The 20,421-nt window shown below is 56.0% G+C and overlaps 1 protein-coding gene across 1 annotated transcript in view; it reads right to left on the bottom strand.

Annotated features, from left to right (window-relative positions):
• Positions 1–9,997, bottom strand: part of LOC122388664 (nuclear hormone receptor FTZ-F1 beta-like) — a 28,153-nt gene extending 18,156 nt beyond the window's left edge. Inside the window, exon 1 of the mRNA XM_043379934.1 lies at positions 9,865–9,997. The gene's annotated coding sequence lies outside the window, so the exon portion shown is untranslated. The remainder of the gene's footprint in view (positions 1–9,864) is intronic.
• Between the last annotated feature and the right edge of the window lie 10,424 nt (positions 9,998–20,421).

The raw sequence follows: 20,421 nt of genomic DNA, 5'->3' as shown, positions 1-20,421 counted from the left end.
AAAACAGGAGCGCTAGCGGTACAGACGGGAGCGGCACAGACATCAGAATCACAGTGACAGACAGGGTCGTCAGCGGCACAGGGACAACATAGACAACATAGGGGCGGCGGCGCACAGTACAGAACACAGCAGCTGATACCGGAATATTGAACACAATGCGGCTCGGGGCTCGATTACAGCTCCGAGGGAAAATGTCCGCAACCTGTACACATTCTGGCCTGATAGCCTGAGTGCGACACCCCACCCACTCCCGGCTGGCAAAGATATGCGTCCAAACAGAGGACTGAGGTTGGTACACATTAGGAGGTCACAACACCGGTCACGGAAGCAATTGGGTCGGCTTGCCGAGCTCTCAGCTGCCGCCGGCGTCAAACCCACGGTCACCACCCGTCTCCGGCGCGGGCAGACGGTGACGGTCAGACGGGAAGAGAGGACACGACGACACGGCACCACACCGGCATCTCATGACCGGAGGACGCGCGCCCTGTCGTACTCGAGTTCCTGCCGAGCCGTTCTTTAGCGCTACTGAAGTCGCACCAATATTGTACCCAGAGGGAGGGGTTTGGCGGTTCGGGCCATCGCGTGTGTCATCGGGAATCCCTCCCGGCCCCCCCACACACAGCTGTCGGTCTCCGTGCCGGCTCATTGCAGCCTCGGTCAGCTCCTCTGTCGACTCAGCAGTCGGGTCCACAGCCCGGGCCTGCCCCAGTGACCGGCCGGGCCTGCCGCAGTGCCCAGCCCGGTGGACAGGTCAGGAGCGCGCCACCAGAGGTCGAACAGCGCCAGAGGGGAGACCGGCTGACCGTGACCACGGCTCGAGGGAGTGACGGCCGTGGGCGGACAAGGTGCAGTCGAGTTGACTCGGCGAGATACTGGACGAAAAACCCATCGCGTCTAACGTTCTTTATGATGCAAGAATATCACGTAAGACTGGATATCAGAATAGCAGAAAGGATAACAATATTGCTGATCATGTGAGGGCAATAATGGCTGTAAATCGACCACCTAAGCAGCACCCTCACCTGGCGGACAACTGAGGAGGTCCGCCGACTGCGGGGAGCTGCTGATCACCCACACCCTCACGAGTGACCTGTGACGGTGACGGTCGCACCGTGCCACCCCGGCGGCGTCCGCGGCCACACTGGCGGTGGCGCGGAGCGGGGGCGCCAGCCGGGGCGGCGGGCGGCGCTGCCAGGGAGGGCCACCATCGACCGTCGGACGGGGCAGCCACCCTCCGCGCCCCCTCCCCCACCTCCTCCCTAACGCCCCGCCCCGCCGGGAAGGTTACGACACTGACCGGAAAGGACACGGGAGGGACAACGGTCAAGGACTCGGGACTGCCCAGCTGGGGAAAACGCTAGGTCGATCCTCATACTCCGACTATGCATGCTGCAGTAGCTCGTGAAAAACGGGTGTGCAATTGATATAGGTACTTCTTGCCTGAGCGAATGCAACTACATGCTATTTTAAGACATTATGTTTATATTTGGCCGCGTCAATACCTAATAACCCAGGTCCAACTCAGCTTTATATCATGCAAAATGTGTGAAAATATTTGAAAGGCATTTACTTGTGACATGAAAATTCACGTCAATCCTGCGCAATAACAGAAAAAGAACATATTTATCTATAACAGCTTAGCCCATCACATCACATACCTACCTACGTAACACATTCCTGTTGTAATTAATGAAGAAGACTTGAAGGTGTATCACTTCAGTAGCGAGGCTAAGAGACGTCAAATAAAAATAGCGTCACGGACACATTTGTCTCACGATAGTTCACAGAGCCTCACACAGTCGCCCGTTTCGGGTTGGTAGTTGGTACAGGCGGCACCCGGTGAGCGGCCCTCCCTGCTGTGCCGAGGCCGTCCACCGACGGTCACAGAACTCGCACAGTAGATGTCAGCGTGACTCAGAGAGGGGCGACCCGCGCCAACCGCCGCTCTGCAATATTGTCCATATCGGCGTGTGCGTCAACGAGCTCAACTGGCCGGCCAGCAGCCGCGTCACCGACAGCACATCCTCAACCATCCACCGGCCTCCAAAACCTCCAGCCGAGCAAGCGACCCCCGCCTCCCGCGGTTCAAATCCGGCCCGGGCTCCGTTTTAGTCCCGGCTACTGGGCACCATGGGCCCGCTGACCGCTGGCCGTCCTCGCAGGACAGTGGAGTCTAGTGGTGTCAATCGGTTACCAAAATTTCGGTATACCGATACCGAACCAATACCGATTCGGTATTCGGTATTTTATACCAAAAGCATTTGGTATTTTGTTGGTATTATGAAAGTCAACTTCTGCCATAAAAAATTGAAAACATTTTTTATAAACCTTCTGAACTCAAATTTGATTTGCTAAATGACATTGGATGAAGAAAAAGGACAATCATGACACATTTCTCCCAAATGCATGATGTCATAAGAAATGGGCAAACATGTTAACTGTAACATCAAACACATCAGTCTACCAATGTTAAATGGCAACCTATCAGTGCTAGCAAATTCCACTACCATGAGGATAATTATCTTACAAAAAACTAATGTGCAAGACATAAACATGTATCAATGTTTAACTCACTGTATACTGGAAAACATACTTTAACTACCTTACTCAAAATTTCCAAAGCATTCATTAGTAACAAATTTGACTTTGTTTTGATGAGTCTGTGATTGATCTTGACCTTGTTGCTCTCCATTTCACTGCAATGCAGTTACATTATCCAAAAGTCAAAACCCTGTTTTTTATAGCACTAGCTTCACCATTATCATCTAATACTGAAGGCAGCATTTATCACTTTATCATCACCCCACACAAATTCTCAACTTCGCTCAACTTCAAAAAGGTCCTGTGGATAATTTATTTTATTTAATTAGTGTTCTTTTCTGCTCTCTAACAGATAAATCGCTAGCAATGTAATCAAAAGCATTCCTAAAATATAATTGGTCTTGGCTTGATTCGCAAATAGCAGTTTAAAAACTGAACACAACTAGAACTTTTTAATGTCGCAGCTGCGCCAAAACCCGATGTAGCTCAATAACTAATTAAAAATAATTGAGCAACTTTGTTTTTGGTTCTTCATTTTTTTCAATAAACAGCCTACAATCTTCTTGAATTAATTTTAGATGCCAAAATATGAACATCATATTTAAAACTGAAGTATTCTTAAGCAAAAAAGAAAAATACTTGTTTTATGCAGTTCCGTGCGTTTCGTGCCTAAATGCAAATGGCCGCCGCTGCAAGGCTGCCATTGTGGAAGAGATACCACGTGACACGTGTCAATGATTCCGTAAAATTATGGACATTTTAGTTAGCTTTCATCGCGATATCATTACAGTGGTGTCTGCTATCTATCAGTGTGCCTCGTAAGTAATTATTTATTAAGATTGTTAAGTTAAACATTTGTTTATGATGAAAAATTGGCTGCGTCACTATCGTCACCATCGCTACTTGAGTTGAACTGTAGGTATCATGGATTTGTTTACATTAATGGTATAGCCCAGCCCATCATTGTCATTGGTTACCATTTTGGATCATGATAACACACGTAACCCTGTCTGACTGGACTTGAATTGAATGACTTGAATTGAAAGGACGTTTGATGGTTCACGCATGGATGAGATTCAGGGTTCAAGTTTTGTCCTATATCACCTCATGCAGATGACTTGAATCCACATCCCAGTTAAGTTACTGACCTGATATTTGTTCATAGTTACACAATAGGTACAGTTATATTTTTTTTGCAGTGCAAATAATTTAGAGATTTCCTGACTTGTTTTGGTGGCCTTACTTTAAAGTATTGCCTTTCAATGCTTATCATTTGTTTTGAAAAAAAAAAATTGAAGCATTTGTTTGATGATTCCCTGAATTCGGTACCTAGTCGGTATTTCACCCTATTTCTGCAAATCGGTTCGGTTTTGGTATACTCTCAGTGGTTTTGGTCGGTATCGGTTTGGTATTGGTTTCCAAAATTTCTGAAATTGACATCACTAGTGGAGTCACTCCACGGCCGATCGATGCTGTCAGGGTGGGTGGGCGCCGTGGGTGAATCACCCCCGCCACTGGGGTCATGGGGTGTATGTGTGTGTGTGCGGGGAGGTGGGAGGCTCCGAGGGGAGTGATTCACCGGGGATCGATCCCTCCTGAGTCACACCGCCGCCGCTGCAGGGCACGGCAGCATGCCGCGGGGTGGACTGCAGGAATGGACCGACGGTGGACCCCGCCGCTCAACTACCCACCGCTTCACCAGCCCAGCGACCCCTCTCAGGTCAGCGGCGCCATGTAGCCATCGCAGCCATCCCATCTCCCGTCCATCCGAACCAAGTCTCCTCGTCCGCGCGGGGGTGGGCGCAGCGTTTAGTCACCGTGCCCGCCCATCACACCCTGTCCATCTCCCGGCGGCCGAGAGGGGGAAGGCAGAGCAGCGGTGACTCAGCGGCAGCTCCGGACACGCAGCTCGCACTCGGAGGGTGCCGCGCCGGCGAGCAGCTCGGAGGGCGCCGCGCCGGCAGTGTGTCACCGGGTGGCCGAGCTGCCCCAGTGTGTCACAGGGCCGGCGAGCGGGCCTCTGACTCACCAACAGCAGTGTCTGTCATGAAACACGGCCGGCTGACAACACAGTCTGCCACACGGCCGACACCACTGTCAGTATTTAGCAATGATGACATACCCAAGGAGGGTTGACTAACCCAGTCCACGCACCGATGTTGGTTTGAGCTTTCGATGCAAGAATCGCGGAACCCGTCATGATCGCTCTTGGAGCCGATATGTGACAAAATGCAGCTAGCACAGCGAGCCGGGCCTCTGGCCATCGACAGCTGCAGCGGGAGAGCTGAGCAGTTTCTATAACCGCAGTCAGCAGCTGACGCCGACACCGCAGTGTGATAACCGCACGGTAGACAGCGCCGGCCAGCAGTCGAACCGTGGACAGCGCCGGCCAGCAGTCGAACGGCAGACAGCGCCGGCCAGCAGTCGAACCGTGGACAGCGCCGGCCAACAGTCGATAAGGTGGACAGCGCCGGCCGACAGTCGATAAGGTGGACAGCGGACGCGGCAGTCCGGCAGTCCATGCGGTGGAGGGTGGACGAGCCAGTCCGGAAGTCTATGAGGTGGACGCGGCAGTCCGACACGGGTCGACAGTGGACGCGGCAGTCCGGCAGTCCATCAGGTGGAGGGTGGACGCCGCAGTCCGACAGTCCATGACGTGGAAGCATGTGACCAATCAGCGCCCCAATGCCACCGCGGCCAATTTTAACAGACTGAGCTGATAGCTCCGGCTGACCGAGCAGGGGATTTTGGTAGCGGATGCGGCTGCACAATCCACAGGCAAACATAGGCGGCTGTCCACTGCGCCCAGCTAACAGTGCTGAAACCTCCGAGCCACAGTGCCGATTGCCGCCCATTTCCTAGTCAGCCAGCGGCGGACAAACACCGAATTTCGACACACTAGGTAATCCAGCGATAACATCCAATCCCCTAATCCCCCCCGCCGAGGTCAGGCCGGACGGCTCGCACGCGCCCACAAAGCGCTCCGCTCCTCCGGTGCGCCGGCGTGTCCTCCAAGGGCGCCCTCGGAGGCCGCCGGCCCCGCCCAGTGTTGGGGAGAAGGAGCCGCGCCGTTCAAAGACCCGGGGCGCCGGGCGCAGTGTCCCCGCACGCGCGCGGCCGGCGCACCTTGGCCCGGAACAAAGGGCACCCATTGATCGGCGCAGCCAGGCGCTCCGCGGCGCGCGACCTTGGAGGCCAGCGGACATCTGCCCGGCAGGGGAGGGTGACAGGGCGGCCGGTAGGGAACGGGACCTGCGGGCTGAGGACGCCCCGGGAGGCGGCCCGGGCAGGCGGGACGAGTAACTCCGCCGCAGCCACGGCCGGACGGAGATGCCGCAGAAACAGACAAGAGCTGACAGATAATATGAGGTAGCGTCGATAAACTCACCGGCGCCGCCGTAACACCAGCAGCGTGCCACCGGTGCCGGCTAGCGGGGACATCCGTGGGGACCAGGGGCAAACGGTATCGACGGCTTTCCGAGTAGTGTTGAAATACGGCGTCTGTGTGCCACCTCTGTTGACTGAGCAGATCGGCGCTGCTCGGACTCGTACTGTCAACGCGAGGACAGTGGAGGAGGGCACCGTTACGGGCGCCGCGTGGAGTCCCGGGCACCGGCCGCCCCCGCCGCGCACAAAGGGCCGCACGGAGAGGGGCCGGCGAGCGCCACAGCTGGGCCACGCCACCACTTCCGGATGGGACCGGGGTCTGACGGCGGCGGCAGGTCCACTCCGGTGGCGGTCCGAGTCGGCATGGCAGGCGCAGCCATCCCCGCAGCAGCATGCGGGGAAGATCGCGACGAAAAGCATCATACGGCGCAGAAAGTCGATCTTTTCATGAGAGGTTTTGATGTTGGACGAATGGGCACTGAGCACATAGGTCGCAGGCCCGATGAATGCCTGTGCCAACTGTACAGCAGGCCAAACGGACACGGGAAACACGACCAAGGGAATGACGCACATATATCGGACGAAATAGTGCAGTAATAATATCCATTACAAGTGTCTGCTTTACACCACATGGACACAGGACAGCCAGAGAGGCAACAGAGCGAAACAGATGCGTTTTATATACAGCCCGTCATCACTTTCAAAAAGACAGATTGAGCACAGTTTAAGTGCCCAAGCTGCCTATTGCTTAACCAAGTGCCTAACCAATGACCCCACAATCAGACCCAGCGGTTAGCGCCCTTCAGCAGAACACCGTCCTAGCAGTTATCCAAGATTTTGTTTTGTATGCTCGAGGCGAAGGATACTTTCCCTTCCTAAACCTGGCAGTATGTATCGGCAGTTCAGGCCTAAAATACGACTGAGCACGATAATTGTCACTGCTTGAGTCTTGCTAAGACAGCCAGAACTACTGAGAGCAGCAGTAAATGCCTAGACCGGACCAAACCAGGCACCCAGGCTTTGTCCTTGTACCGGTCCACCCTGCCACGTGGACCAGCTTGCTTGCTTGTCTGATATTCCCTCAATAGACCCGCTTCCCTCAACAATCAGGAAATGCCACTCCTCATGGAACGCTCACTTCCCGTCGCTCGTTTATGCCGGTGTCTCAGCAGTGCCGTGGTGTGAAGTCCAGCAGGCCCTCAGGTCGGACTGTCCAGACCAGGCCCAGCTCAGCCCGCCTCAGCCCATCTCGAAACTGATTCAGCCCGGCTCAGCCCAGGCCGGCGGACCTGGACCGGCCCATCTCAGCCCTGCCAGCCCACACCTGGCCCCGCTCAGCCCAGCCCGCCCGGACCTGGCCCGGCTCGGCGCAGCTCGCGCCGGCCGCCATTTTCCGCGTCCGTCGGTCGGTCCGCGCGGCGGGTTGATGACACGGCGGTCGGCGGCGGCAGCCGCGCCGTCTGCCCGGCCGCCGCCGCCGCCGCCGCCGCCACGTCATCCCGCGAGCGAGGCCCGCCGCGCCGCCGGCTAGAGCGGCCGGTTTCGGGACCGGCCGTCACGGCCACTGGAGCTGCCGGTTTGCTGGAGGCCGTGACCGTCCGAATCAGCACCACAGGTGCGCACCGCTCCGAGCCACTGTCAGCCGGCTGCACAGATAGTTACAGCTGCCAGCTTCACGGCAGCCCGAACACCGCACCGCAGAGCTGCCAGTTTCGCCACTGCAGTTCGGCCGGCGCGACCGCTAGAGCGTCTGAATTCGAGACCGCCAAGGTGACCTCACACCGTTGGGCCGACCACACCACTCGATTTGGTCACGGACAGCCGAGTCGGCCGTCTCACACGGCACCCGATCGGGACGGCCGCTTCAGATTGCTTACGAGCACATCATACCAGAACTGAAACAATCCACAGACCTTCACTGTTCCTGCAGGATAGCACAGTCCGTCACGAGGTGCGCCGCTCACGAACCACCGCACAGGCGCCACTGAAGGAGGCAGGCGTCAACACGAGGGGCCAAAGCCAGGAAAACCTAACGCCCTTCTGCATCAACGTTCATAGAAAGGTCGGCTGTTCAGTTACTCTATCATACAACTAATTGAGTGCACAATACTGCGAGAAAGAGATAATCGGTTGTAAGCGCAACTGTCATGAGGTTGAAGGAGGATTCCAAAAGAGTTTAAGTTATGCTGCTCAGTGCTCAGAAGATATGGAGGCCCAGCGATTACGCAGGTGATTTGTGTGGTGGAGCAGCATTTGCACGAGCATGCTCGTCTTTGCACGAAAATTTTGAGGAAGAGTGAGAGTCCTAACGAAAAGTCGTGAGCCTTCTCAGCTTGCATCGTCTGGTGCATATTCGAAGGCTTCAAGGCAGCGGTGCCATCCGAACAGAAGCGCGTCTTGGGGAAACAAAAACACAAAAGCGCATCACGAAATTCAGTACACAAAGAGGTGGCATCAAGATGGCATACCAAAGCCGTGCAACACGACCTAAACGAGCCGTCAAAGCAGCTGACAGCCAAAGTGATCAGAGATCTTGACTTCGCCATAATCAAAGGTCCAAAACGATTACAGAGAGCCACGAGCACGCTTCACTGTATCTTTCAACAGGATAGAGTTAAATACCTACAGCAACAGTAAACATGAAAACATTTTCGAAAATTATGGTGACATAAGAACAAGAAAAATGTCTGAAAAACGTATGCAAAGACACATGTCTAGCCAGTAGCATGCATCGAAGTTCAGGCGACATTGACACACCTCTCTAGTCTTTTGCCGCTAATCGGCCAACGCAGTTCCCGATTGACGGCATTGCAATACCGGCATCGGCGATGAGACACCCATTAGCATGGCGCATCATTCCAAGGAGAGCTCAGCTCTGTGACCCTTTTCGGCCGAGCTGGTTCACATGACCATGCAGAATCGCAGCCAGAGGGCGGCGAGAAGCCCGAGGCCGGAGGGCGCCGAGAAGCCAGAGGCCGGAGGGCGCCGAGAAGCCAGAGGCCGGAGGGCACCGAGAGGCCAGAGGCCGGGGGCGCCGAGAGGCCAGAGGGCGCCGAGAGGCCAGAGGGCGCCGAGAGGCCAGAGGGCGCCGAGAGGCCAGAGGGCGCCGAGAGGCTCGCCGGTCGCGGCCGAGGGTGGAATGTCGACAGCCCCTATCGGCATTCGGTACACAACCGCCCGGCGTCGCCGCGATACGCTATCGGCGGGCCGCACCTGAGGACACCGGCGTATGTGCATACACCCCGCGTGCCGAGACGCCGGGGCTCCTCGAGCGGCGCCCCTGTCCGCCCCGCCCACCACCCACCGTACAGAGACACCAGGGAGGGACAGGGCAGGGCAGACTACAGCGTCCCAAACGGCCGTCAGTCCACCGTACAAGGACCCCAGAGAAAGGGGCACCTCAGGGAGACTAGGCCCGGCACAGCGTACCAGCCGGCCGCCAGTCAGTTCACCCTGTCTTCAGAGACCCCCAGAGAGCGAGGGGCACAGCGGAGAGACCGGATCAGGGTCCGGAACAGCGTTTTGACGGTCAGTTCGTTCAACGTATCCTACATACCTACCACGGTCACACCTCGCTGGCAAAACGAAGGGATACGTCCGACCACAGCAGATCGTCCCCCAGGATGCCGCTGTTTCTGGGTTTGAAATGCATCACCCGGTACTGCAGGTACTCGGGACAAAGCTCCCGTGAGCAGTATCCAGTGCCGACAGCCGCGCCGCTGTCCAGTCGGGTGAGCCCCGCCCGTTCCCCTGACGGGCTCTCAGCCAGCCTGTGACCGGGCCGGGGCCGGGGCCGATACCGGGCCGGGCCGACCCCGGCCTGAGCGCGGCTAACGGGCCGGGCCGTCCGACGGCGTCTGACCCCGCCGGGCGTGACGTCACAGCCCACCTACCGACAGACACACAGGTACGGGGCAGCCTGCGCTCCCAACCTACCTGCCGGGGCGGTACGGCACAGCGCGCTCCAGGCAGCTGTCGCTCCAGGTGTCAGGTCAGTTCGGATCCGATCGAGGCAGAGTCTCACCACACGTCCGCGCGCGCTCGCCTCTCGGAACACTGGCGAGCAGCGACCGGCCGCCGCCCGAACCCACGTAAAAACTCACCCATGTAGACACCAATGACCAAAGGCCGTCCCACCTTGGACGCAACTTATTTTGGCGACACCTAATTAACAATGCAATAAAGGAGACAGCTCTATAAGGCGATAAAGACACCTTTGGACAATCTTAAACCAAAAACGAAATCTGTCGACACAGCGCGCTTCTCTCGTAGCGACCCAAAGGTCACGGGGCGCCAACATTAAGCGCCGCTTACCTCTGCGGCGTTAGACCTTGACAAGGCTGCGGGTAGGCCTCTGTGGAAGCCGCGCCGGCGCTCGGCCCACCCTCTGGTGGCGGCGCGGCCAACTAGTGGCCTTGCCTGCCAGCCGCGGGGAACTGCGAGGAGCGCGCGGCGGCGGTCGGCGCGCGTCGATCACAGGCGCCGCAGCCCGCGCCGCAGCTCCGCCGGTACACGGCAGTGGCTGTCTGCTGCCGGGACCACTGCACGCAGAGCAGATACCAGCGTTAGCACGACGCTCCTGGTTTCTGGGCCGAAAAACGACAGGGAACACCACTTGTAACAAGTCCAGTCCAGTATCCTCTTGTGCCGAGCTTGAACAGCTCGACACTCGACAAGCTAAAATTCTTCTACGGCAAACAAAAGAAGCTGTTGAGCAGTGAGCTCGGCATCAAACACCCCCAGTCCCAAACTCTATCGTGTTGACCTAGGGTGACACTCGCTTGCTGTAGTTATGACACTGTGGCCAAACAATCGCTGAACCCCAAAGAGGCCGAGCGCACCGCTCTGAAGTCAAAACTCTCAGCTTGTTACAGTGTCTCTCGGATGTGCACCACTCGTTTACGTCGCACCTTCCCGCAGCGTGACAGCCTTATCTGCCCTGACAGTCCTGGATTCGACCGACCCCCTCCACTGAGCCGACAGCCCCGGAGAATGCGGCGCCGGGTCAGGGTTCAAGTGGGGCTTGCTCGGAGCGTCCGGTGAGCCACGACGGGCGCTCCGTCAATAGCGGTTCAGTGCGACGGGACCGACACCTCCCTGTCCAGTGTCCACGCTGCCGAGGGCGAAAGACGCCCCAGGTAGCGAGTCGTGTACGACGCGGCGCCGGCACCGAAGGGGACGGGGCAGCGAGCACACCGCGCCGCCCTTGACCGGTTCTACGGGACGGCACCCGTATAGACTGCTGGGTTTCACGGGCCCCGCCAGACACGGTCAGACTGCTGGATTCCGCGGACCCCGCCCAGACACGGTCAGACTGCTGGATTCCGCGGACCCCGCCCAGACACGGTCAGACTGCTGGATTCCGCGGACCCCGCCCAGACACGGTCAGACTGCTGGATTCCGCGGACCCAGCCCACTGCCCAGACGCGGCCTGGGTTCCGCGGGCCCCGCCTAGACACGGCCAGACTGCTGGGTTCCTCGGGCCCCGCCCAGGTAGGGTGATACCGCTGCGAGTGCCGAGTCCACAGCACTATCAACGAGGAATGTCGGCGCCCGCTGCGATCGGGAGCGGACCTCCGAGCCGGCACTGCCGATCACATTCCGGGCCGACGATAGCGCAGCAGTCAGTCGGCGAGGTAGACCGATAGCGGCAAATACCAGCCCGAACTGACAATGGGCAAACCGACGAGCAGCAGCGTGTCAAATACCAAACGAAGCGGTGGCGACTGGCGGACCAAACTTCCGTGATCTGAGCCTCACGCATAAATGGCACGGCAGTGTAAGCGATCAACAATGTCATTGAGTATTGGCCCTACGCGAGCCAGAATCACCGTCGGCATGAAGTGCTAACGACAACCAGGATTAGCCCTCTGAATGTTTGCAAGTGGGGTCACAAATCACGACTAGGACATCCAATCTTATCATCACCAAATATGCTGCTATCAACGAAGCCCAAAGAGCCCATAAATACCGACTAGCTGAGCAATGTTGAGTGACGATGCCTGCAGCGCTGGCTGCGGCGGAATGGGCAGCGGGGGCGGCCGGACATCAACGCACCGCAGTCGACCGGAGCTGCCCTGAGAGCTGAGACCCGTGCCGTCCTGGTCGACCGGGCTGCCCCGAGAGCTGAGACCCGTGCCATCCTGGTCGACCGGGCTGCCCCGAGAGCTGAGACCCGTGCCGTCCTGGTCGACCGGGCTGCCCCGAGAGCTGAGACCCGTGCCGTCCTGGTCGACAGGGCTGCCCCGAGACAGACTCAAACACGCGACACAGAGTATGTGTCGATGCGCCTCCACCTATAGAATGTGCCGAGTGTCAGGTTACAGCCGCCTACGATTGGATCGAAATTCATCGTAAGGGGATAGAACCACCCACCAGCCACCTCACGGTCTTGCAGCCTACATCCAACCAACTGAGGTTATACCAACTGACTGTTACCAACTGAGGAATACATTTTTATATTCCCACCGGCGAAACGGTGGGAATATAAAAATGTAAGTGTGTGTACAAAGTTAAATTTGCACTCGATCACGCATGCAGCTGTACGAGTAAAGGCAGGATGACTTTTTTATCACCTATGTACCAAACTATACATTTTTATAAATGTATAAAGATAAATAATCTACAACAATGTGTTTCTTCATGAACAGCAACCAATAACCAGCACTAATGTGACGCTCGTCGCACAGGCGCACACACGTCCAAAGACGAACGTCCAGCGTCCACCGGGGCCACGTCACCTGATATCGGTGCCCGCGCGATCCACACGGGTGGGGAGCGGGCGTCCACCTGGGGCCGTCCACCTGAGGCGGCCGGACGGTGGACGCCGTGGACTGTGGACGGGCGGTGGTCGCGGCATGAGGGCGGTGAGCTGTCCCTCGGCCGTTCTGCTCAGGAGCACCTGTAGACGGGAACCGGAGGAGTGCACTCAGATCGGGATCAGACTGAACAGGTCCGGGGGTAAGACAGACCAGAGGAGTGCGCTCAGATCGGGATCAGACTGGACACTGGACAGGACCGGGGGTAACACAGACCAGAGGAGTGCACTCAGATCGGGATCAGACTGGACACTGGACAGGACCGTGGGTAACACAGACCGGAGGAGTGCACTCACCACGGGATGAGGTCGGACGACGGGTAAGGCCGGGTGTAGGATAGACTCAAGTGTACTGGGCGGTGGGCACTCAGCTATGGATGCAATCAGCCAAAGGACAGGGATGGCCACGGACGCGAGACGCAGGCAAACGGAAATATAATTAGGGATATTTTGTGGTGTATTCAAACAATCGGAAATGTTCCAAACTCCCATGGCTGTTTTTCACCCTTCTCTTTCTACTCTTCTCTATCTCCAAGATAATGCATAACTGCATAGTGCATACTCTATGGATCAAAAAGTCGAAAATTGCAATAACATATGCGCATGAAAACGGATACAATAGGGATGCATTTATAAATGTCATAACCAACAACTTCAACTTCTTGCCGTAAATAAATGTCCAAGAACCTAACCAGGAACCAATGCAGGCCTGGAGGCACCTATCAGCTCCAACGAAACAGACCCTCGACAGAGGCGACACAAGGACGGGTCCCCCAGCCGCCGCCCGGGCCGGACCTGACGCTTGTGCGCAGAAAGGCGTACAGTAAGCGGGACAGGCATTCCGTCCGCGCCACGGTAAGTGCATTTCAAAGTACACACCCGACGACAGAACACGGGCGGACTTTCCTCATAAGTCGCATGCCGGGCGGACTTGAAAGCGGGCCGAGTAAAATTGTGACCGGCCGCCCGACTGGACGCCGCACTGACGTCGCGCGTTGGCCATACACCATGGCGGCCGGCCAGGCACACGTTGGATTGCCGGTGCGCTTTGTAGATGGGAAGGTGGCTGCGGCTGTACTGCAGTAACGTCGATGATGGGCGTGAGTGCTGATACCGGACTGAGTGCGAGGGACGCGCGTTTGTTTATCCACACACACTGACATCTAATCATGTGCCACTGAGGTAGGCTGTGGCCTAGAGCGACCCGCCGAGCCACGTCCCTTTGTTTTGCTCTGATAGGGCGGTCAGTGTCTGACTCACTGCCGGGAACGGAGTGGGCCGAGAGACCTCATCCGCGGCCGATCCGAGCTGTGGTCACCGGCCGGCCGGCTGACCGCGGCCGCGCCGCTGCCCCGGGAGCTTTGTCCCCTGCCCCGGGCGCTCCGAACGATAAGATACCAACCTTGAAGGTCTGGTGGGTGAGGCCTATCGGTCGACCACGGCGTCCAGAGCAGAGCCGTGTGCCGCGAGCGGCGCCTATCGCGAGCCCAGATAGACGGTCCGCGGACCCGTCACGCCACTGACGTCCCATCACCGTCCCATCTGCGACCCGATGTAACCTACCGTCGTGCTCTGGCCGTCCCACCGCCGCTGACCCCCCCCCCCCCCCCTCCGCCGACGGGTCCCCAGTAGTCGACACAGACGGGGCCGACAAAGGACGGTGGGCGGCCGATTCCGCGGAACCCCGGCCGCGCCGAGCCAAACACCATCTCCGACGAACACGGGAAACCACAAATCGGGCCGGTGACGTGGCTCCGAACCCTATCGCCTAAATCACACACAGCCGCGGCGGCCCCGGGTTCGGAAAACTCGGAGACGGGAGCTGTTGCAATAATGGTTATACATGTCAATAAATATACACGGAAGCTCCCGAGTCACAGCTCGACTCTGAGCGATCTGGGTCGACTCAGTTCTGCCCAGAACCAGCGGTCAGATCAGACCAGCGGTACAGCAGCCACTCAGCGCCCACAATTGACCCCACCCTACCGCACAGAGTACGGTAGGAGTTCTAAGGCCGAGCTGCCGGTAACGCCGGTGATATTCAGCCCACCCACACCGTCCTGAAAACGGCGGTTCGTCGGTCCGCTGAGGATGATCGCACCGAGCACCGGCCGGTCCCCGTAGCCGGAGACGGCGGCCCACCGGCCCGGGAACCACTCCCTCCCCGGCCGCCGCCGCCGCTTCCCCGGGGCCGGTCGCCATGGTTACGTGGCCACCGCGGGCCGACCGAACACCGCGCAGTGTTTGGACTCAGCCGACAGCAGTTCAACAGCTTCTCCCGAAACGGCCGCGCTTCGCTGAGCCACAAATCTGACTGCCCGACTATGAGCCCGTCTCCACTGCAGCAGTCACAACAAACCTGCAGGATGACACATCGACCCATAGCACACGTCGATTTTCTGCGAACGCGGCAGTGTTTTTATACATAAATCAGCGAGCTCGGAGGGGGCTCGGAGCTGCGGCCGACCCTGTCCCAGAAGGTCAGCGCTAGTCAGCTGGCGTCCGTCCAAGAGGGTTAGCCCGGCGCGGCCACCGCCGCCGAATTCCATGGAGGCTGATCGCTGAGATAAGCCGCCGGCGGCGCTATTAGCAGCGCCGCGGCTGCAGGAGCAGCCCGCGCGGCCACACGCAGCACCGGGCAGGGAGGGGAGCATCGGACAGGGAGCACCGCGGCTGCAGGGCCGGCCTGCGCGGCCACACGCAGTAACAGGGAGGGATCACCGGGAGGGGAGAGGAGCGCCGGGCAGGGAGCACCGGGCGGGGAGCACCGAATACCGGGATCGGCCAATAAGGCCGGTCGGGCCGATAGGCGAGAGGCAGAGTTGCCTCACCAATGAGGAATATGCGCAGGTTATTCCACAAATACTGGTTCCACCTAGCCTGGTTGCTGTCTCCTGTATTTTGGCCTGGAACTTATTTCAGGACAGTGAAGGAACCTCACAACGAACCATTAACTTATCTTAAAGGTAGTGTGCCACCTTTGAAAGATTTCCCATTTTATTTTTCCTAGGATAAGAAGCTTCTGTTTTTACCTAATATCGCAAAAAAATCAAAAATGGGCCTGGAATAGTGCCTTTTTCGCCTAAAAGTTTTTCGGTTTTTAGATATGTATAACCAGTATAACGCCTTTTGGGACGACTAACGGAGCGAGCGAGAGGGTGGGCCTTGCACGTGCGAAATTGCGAGGGGGTACCTCCAACTGACTTGTGCACGGCACCCTACTAACTGGTCTCTAGCGATGTGCCAAATTTGGGCACAATCGGCCCAGCCGTTCTCGAGATCTGGAAGCGGCACCCTGCACGTGCGCACGTGCAAAATGGGTCCCAAATGACTTGTGCACGGCACCCTACTAACCGGTCCCTAACCGTGTACCAAATTTGAGCGCAATCGGTCCAGCCGTTCCCGAGATCTGGAAACGACCCCTGCACGTGCGCACGTGCAGCAGCACCCCAACTCTGGCACATGTATATGCAGTGCCTAGTGGGTGCCTACCTACATGCCAACTTTCAGCGCAATCGGCCAAGTAGTTACCGAGATATTGCAACAATTACAAAACTGACACCTCTTCGTTTTGCACGTGGCACGTGCATAAGGGGTCACCCACATGCATCGGGAATAGTCCAATACTTGGTAGAAGGAATGAAGCTACCCTACAAAAATTACCGCGTGTAAATCGGTCAAGTGGTTGCTGAGATATAAGCCTCGCAAAAGCGTCCGCACGGCCGGCCGGCCGGCCGGCCGCTCATACTCAGAAATTTCCGTTAATCTAAGGAAAGACTACGCTCGCTTCGCTCGCTCCGTAACAACTGTAGTGGGCTCACCTGCAAACAGGCGTCGGGCAACAATCGCGAATGCGGCGCACTTGTGACAATAAGCAAAGGTCATTATAGTGTTACGACCATACGACGTACGGGAATGAGTTATCAGCTGTCTAATCGTAGACAACACAATGTCGAGCCTTAAACTGTAAGCCCGTATTGGTATTGTTTCTTTTATTTGTCTGTCGAACATTATTTATGGTTTGAAATATAATTTTATGTAAAATAATTGATATGAAAAAGCCGTCTTATAAGTTATGACCCCATTTCACCACACGCAAGTGGCAGAAATGACAATGATCAGCTGACGCATTTTTCTTGGCCGAAGTCAGAGCGCGCGGCCCGACGCACCACGCGTATTTGGAAATTCCGACCTCGACGAGCATCAGAAGCCACCTAACAGGCGTGTTCGAAACCGCAGGAGATGATGATGAACGGGTTTATCGAAACTTGATTGGATGAGCATATCGGTAATAGCGATTTCAGTGTGTGCATTTATTGTTCATAGTGGTGTGAAATGTGGTTGGGGTACGACCGACAACCCGTCGGGGCGAATTTCGCACTGGGGTACTCAAAATTTGAAGAATTTAAGACGTTTCCATGAGTTTTGAAGGTATGGATAAGTTCTAAAAATCCGGTTCTCCTTATCTGGGCCATTAACTCCATACGGTCCAAGAAAGCTGGCACACTACCTTTAACAATGTTGCCTTTTTAACCCTTTAGCAGCGAAGACAGACGGCCAACGCGAAGCAGCTTCTTTTACCGAGCCCCGGTTGGGGTGCAGTCCTGGCCGAGAGAAGGGCCCAGGATTAACGCGAGCCGGTCGGTTTCGTGCCCGGCTTCACGTAACTAGCTGACAATAACTAGATACTTGATAGTGACAACAGTAGAGAGTGCTCATCAATACCTCAGAGAAAGTGTCCCATAAAAGTGTTTGCATGGTAGCTCAGCAGGAAGTTGTGCGTTTGGTAGCGGCAGTGCCAATTTTCCAGTCGATCACCTGGAGTTCGTAGAGACGGGAGCTCAGCGGCACGCGGACGACAGGCAATAATACAACGGGTCACCATTCATCTAGCACTATCACCAGGAGAGCAAATGCTGTTTGTTCGTCATACAGTCTTTCACCTGCAATTCCGATCAGCCCGAGAAGAGCTCCGATCGGGGCTGATGGCTTTGTTTCGATTGCCCCGACTCCCGACCCGACATGTTCAAGGATGCACTGATCCACGTAAAAAATATCGACTTAAAAACAAGATGCAAGAGCGATTTTTTAGGGTAAAAACAGGGGAAAAGTTAAGTCATGTTGTGTCTTATCATCACCTTTCTACAAAAGACCATTATGTTGTCTGATTATACATCATGAATAAAGTGGTGTTAAGACAAAACAAAAAGAATATGTGAAAAATGACAGAAATGGAGACATGGTAAAGTCCTTCTGGCGGTCTATTAGATTTACACGGACATGTTTTGTTAACTAGGTCCCTAGTGTTTGAACTTCGTATATTCATGAGTAGATTTTGGGATTGGTAGTGAAGTAAATCTAGGAATTGTGGCGGCCAAAACAAAAGATAAGTGACATAATCATATTGTGACGCAATGAGAGACATGACAGTTTGACTGTTTGAGATAAGGCCGCAGACTGAACTCAGAACCTTCATGTGCCTGGTCTGCACTCTGCGCCAGGCCGTATTCACTTGAACTATCATACCTTCTTCTTCTTCTGCTGTCCAGCGATGTGCGGCAGGCCAATCATCGGGTCTCCCTCTGCTGCAGGAGACCAGTCCGTCGCATGAACCGGACGACAGCATCCGGTCTCTCCTGCAGCACCTCCAGCGTCGGCACGTGGCCGAGGTACCTTGATCTCGCAGCCTGGTAACGCGGGCAGTCACAGATGACGTGCTCTGTGTTCTCCTTCGCTCCACACTCCGAGCACAGGCCGTCCGTGTCCGGTCGCAGCCATCTGTGTAGTGTGGCCTGGAGCAGCGGACATCGGTCGGCGCGGAGCTGGTGGAGGAGCACCTCCTCTTGTCTTGTCCAGGCATCGTCATACTGTAGCCCACGTCCTCCGGTGGCCCTTCTGTGTGTGTGCTCCGGTGGCACAGTAGTGTGGTATGTGCTGGACCACTTCCTTTGGCACACACAGTGGATGGCCACCTTCGCCGACGATAGGTCCAACCTTACTAGCATACCTGAGGGGTGTTCACGGGCACCGCACACTGCTGAGTGTGGTGTGTGCGGTGTGTGCAGCAGGCGTGGGGGTAGGGGATGGGTAGGCGGTTCTGACGTCACAGCTGCATGCGGTGGACAATCCGCTGTGGCCAGTCCCGACCGGCCACAGCGGTCGCTGTGTGCGGTGACGGAAGACTGACGTAGGGACGCAGTGGGCGGAGCTTGGAGGCACCGCACACGGGGCCCGTGAACCAGAACAGCCCTCTGTAATGTGTTCAGTTTTGGTGATGTTACCTTGTGAATAGTGCACCTTTTCTGAGGAAACCACTTGAATAAACACATTGGAGATATTTTCATAGGGTTCATGAGCACTAACAAAAAATATAATTCCTCTGTCCCATACTATTTCATAAATGCTTTTCAACCCCCGCAAGTGACATCCCGATGTCGGCTGAGCTGAGCGTAATTTCTCATGATGCCACCTGCCACCTTGTATGTACATACCTATTTCATTTATTACCTACCTTGGTCTATGCTAGAAATGCAATGTGCTTAAATCCAGCACCCACCTGTGTGAAGTCTCCAGCAGATGCAGATCTCACAACTCAAGAATTATGTCATATGTTCTTCTGGTTGTCGGTTCAGCTTAGGCCAAGTTATCTCTCAACTTCAGGGATTTTCCAAGTCAAAGTTCAAGTTTAAGTCGAATCTAGTGTAAATTGGTATTCTTCAGATTTCCGATTTTAAGATTGTCATAATGCACAAACTTCAGAGAGTGTTTGCATCAAACGGATGGATCATTTCAATGACATATTTTTCATTACTGTCTGAAGAAACTCCTCGTTCGTGAAACATGTATTAGAACGATGACCAAATCATCTTAAATGCCCGTTAGTAACAATAGGATGGCACCTAAACTAATTAGCACTGTTCAGTAATTAGCACGTGCCCCATTTACCTAAGTACCGCTCAGGTAGCATCTCTGCATCCCCCCCAGTTCGTTAGTGTCAAGTCAAAAGTGGCTTGGTAATGAACGAACTTAACAGCCTGAACGATTTAACCAAACTGTAGCAGCTCCCAAGGTAGCAGCTACCCGGTGCGCTCCCTCCAGCATCCTGTCTCAGGCTCGTAGAACTTCGCGGGCTTGAACTTGCGTGCGGAGCGCCGTGGTCCCGATGGGATCCGAACGGTGTCAGCTGGTGAGAGTTCAGCATTCCCTGGTGGACGCTGTGCATCCGTTACCACTGGACCTGAGCATGGGCTCAAAGTCGGAGCCAGTTGCGTGTCCTGGGTGTGACGTTCTGGCTCAGACTGTACCCTTCGTGTCTCGGGTGAGTCGGGAGGGTGGATGACTGGCGTCGACAGGCTGCTGGGCGCCTCCAGTCTGCGTCCAGTCACCGGGGCACGAGGTCCGATACTGAGTGTCGCCGGTTGGAATGCCCTTAGGAATCGACGATTTCTGTTCGTGATGCGACCCGTGCCGTCCACCTTCACGCAGTACTGGTCATGCCCCAGGGCTTCCATGACGACGCCTGAGCGATCCCATTTGTTTGGGTGGGAGCCATGCTGATTTTGAATGAAGACATGTTCGCCGACTAAGAGAGGACGGAGCGGGCGGGATCCCTTGGTCATCTCTTCGGTTGTGCGTGTCATGCGTGCTCGCAGTGCGTCCTCCTTTGCTGCCCAAGC

Source organism: Amphibalanus amphitrite, unplaced genomic scaffold, assembly GCF_019059575.1.
Source record: "Amphibalanus amphitrite isolate SeventyFive unplaced genomic scaffold, NRLGWU_Aamphi_draft 000330F_arrow, whole genome shotgun sequence".
Lineage (NCBI taxonomy): Eukaryota > Metazoa > Arthropoda > Thecostraca > Balanomorpha > Balanidae > Amphibalanus > Amphibalanus amphitrite.
The sequence above is the reverse complement of the archived record's forward strand: the minus strand, read 5'-3'. Positions and strand labels throughout refer to the sequence as shown.